Below are 3,223 nucleotides of genomic sequence, written 5' to 3'. Positions count from 1 at the left end.
TGCTCTTCTCTCTTCCATTTGCTTGCCATACTGTGTGCATGTACGTGTGTATACATGTGCTTTTCTCAGCATTTCCTCCACTATATCATGAGCTTTCTTGGGGTAGGGGTATATTTTTAATATCTTTATGTTCTTGAGCCTGACTTAGAATAGGTACTTAGTAAGTGCATGTCAGTTGCATGCATATTTGAATGAATGAATGCTATTCCCATGGCAGAAAAAGTAAATAAAACAACAGTCACGTTAGTTTTAGCTAACATGCGTAAATACTGTGGTAAAGAAGATAAAAATCATTGCTTTTAAAGTGGAATGTAAATCGATTCTCGAGGTCCCATGTAGGAAGCAGTAGGAGGGGTATAGACTTGGAATCGTTGCCTAGCAACTGCTTACCACTAATAAAAAAGGGACTCAGAGACAGACCCAAAGAAAGGATCCTGAACCACTGTAGCATGGAATTTATTTTCTAGCTCAGGTACAGTTAATTCTTGATTATTTAATTCAATTTCAAGATATGGATTACGACTAGTATAGACTATAGGCCTTGCCTCCTAGGAGCATAGAGCAAGCAATATTCCCTATTTGCCTTATTCAATCAAGTCCTTGCATCCCTCTCTGTTATACTCAATGCTGAAGATGTAAAGCTGAGTCAGTCTTCTAAAGGAATAGATGAAAATAAAGGCATGTGGAAAATATGGAGCCAAAAAACCGCTTGTCTGAAAGCAGGTCAATCTATGTGGCAAAGCCACATGGAGCAAAAACGGCCACTCTTGATGATTTTGGCAACTAATTTCACCCAATGGACCTAACTGTGTCTCTCACTTCTCAGCTTAAAACCTGGAGAAGCTTGCATTGCTTACACCAGCTCAAAACCTTCAGACTGAGTATATTTGACAGATATGTTTTCTTAGGTCTATTCACTATGAGCCTTCATAATATTTTAAAACTATGATTTATCAGTAATTACAATTTTGGATACTTCACAAAAGTACAATTTACACTTCTTGAAAAATTGAGAGTTGTGGCAACACTGGGTGATTATAACTGGGGCTTTGTAGTAGCCACTTTAGACAGTAAAATATTCCCCCATGGACCATACCCTGAGAGGCTTCACTTCCAATGAATTCTCCAGGCAAGAATACTGGAGAGGTAGCCATGGCCTCCTCCAGGGGATCTTCCCAACCCAGGGATCAAACCTGGATCCCCTGCATTGAAGGCAGATTCTTTACCATCTGAGCCACCAGGGAAGCCCCCCAGTATTCTCCAGTCTACCACAGTCCTCATCACTCCTAAATGATCCAATGACTGTCAGGTCAGGTCTCCCTTCAGGTATACACAGGTAAGACTGAGGCAGAGGTGTGCTGGAGCTGGCTGATTCTGCTCAGAAGAAAAAGCATGCACAGCTCTTCTGAAGCTCAAGTTCAATAGCACTTTCTGGTTACTCGAACAGTTCTTTACCCAACTTTAGAGACTAGTTGTTAAGCATTCATCAGTGCCCCAAAGGACTGAGGTGAAATGAAGAGCAGCTGCAACTCACAAAGCCACTTCAGTTAACATATGTCACCGGCTTTATAGAAAAAAAAATCAAAATCCACAATAAAAATATACTGACATACCATGATCTACCTCTATACTTATTTTAATTGGAGGATAATTGCTTTACAATGTTTTGTTGGTTTCTGATGTACAAGGATGCAAATCAGAACATATATATATATATATAGGGGGAGAGAGAGAGAGAGCATGGCAACCCACTCCAGTATTTTTGCCTAGAAAATCCCATGAGGAAAATCCGCAGAGGAGGCTGGTAGGATATGATACATAGGGTTGCAAAGAGTTGGATATGATTGAAGCGACTTAGTATTTACACTATATAGTAACCCACTCAAGTATTCTTCCCTGAACAATTCCATGGACAGAGGAGCCTTGTGGGCTACAGTCCATGGGGTTGCAAAGAGTTGGACACGACTGAGTGACTAACACTTGCACTTTTTCACTTTCATATATATAAATACATATATATCCCTCCCTCTTGAGACTCCCTTCCCCTCCCACCGCACCCATCTAGGTCATCACAGAGCACTAGCCAGGCTGGGCTCCCTGCATTATGTAGCACCTTCCCACTAGCTAGCTATTTTCTACATGATAGCACATATATGTCAATGCTACTTTCTCAGTTCTTCCTACTCTCCCCTTCCCTGGCTGTATCCACAAGTATGTTCTCTACTTCTGCCTCTCCATTCCTTCCCTGCAAATAGGTTCATCAGTACTATTTTTCTAGAGTCATATATATATATAGTTAATATAGGACATTTGTTTTTCTCTTTTGGTGCAATCCCTTAGTGTCTGGTACTTATTTTTTTTAGCATAGTATCAAATGGTCCAATCAAGTCTTGCTAAAGTGCTTAAAGTTTCTAAGATGTAACACTTTTTTTTACTTTGTTTCTTTGTAAATATTGTTCCCTTTATCTGGAATAACCTTTCCATCTTCTCCCTCTGACCAGTGCCTGTCTATCCTCTAAGATTCAACTCAGGTAATTTATCATCTGCTCAGTTTCTCTCTAACTGGCTTCCATCTCTGTGCATTTGAACATGGAGAACACTTCTCTAATAGCTCTTTAGTGTTTGGTCATTGCCCGATTGTGTCTTTTCCCCCTGGACTTTGTGACACTTAAGAACAGAACTTTGGGTTTATTTTTTAATTATCCTTATATAAAGATACATGTTTTCCAATAAATGTTCAGTAAACATTTCTTAATTTTAATAAACACTTAACATTTAAGAAAATGAATTTCTTTGTATTTTGAGACATGCAATGCATGCTTGTTATAGCTGTGAGTAGTTTCTCTCTGTAAATCAAAATGTGACTCTCAAGCCTGAAACACTGGAGATAAGGTAGAGTGAGGGGTTAGAATGGCAGAGAATAGAAACACTGTTGGTCACCAAGACTGCAAGGCTCTCAGTAACTGACTGAATCAGGACTCCAGTCCAAGGCTGCTGCTGCTGCTGCTAAGTCGCTTCAGTCGTGTCCGACTCTGTGCGACCCCATAGACGGCAGCCCACCAGGCTCCCCCGTCCCTGGGATTCTCCGGGCAAGAATACTGGAGTGGGTTGCCATTTCCTTCTCCAATGTATGAAAGTGAAAAGTGAAAGTGAAGTCACTCAGTAGTGTCCGACTCTTAGCGACCCCATGACTGAAGCCTACCAGGCTCCTGCATCCATGGGA

The sequence above is a fragment of the Bison bison genome, unplaced genomic scaffold (assembly GCF_000754665.1).
Source record: "Bison bison bison isolate TAMUID 2011002044 unplaced genomic scaffold, Bison_UMD1.0 scf7180017864497, whole genome shotgun sequence".
Lineage (NCBI taxonomy): Eukaryota > Metazoa > Chordata > Mammalia > Artiodactyla > Bovidae > Bison > Bison bison.
Note: the sequence above shows the minus strand (reverse complement) of the source record.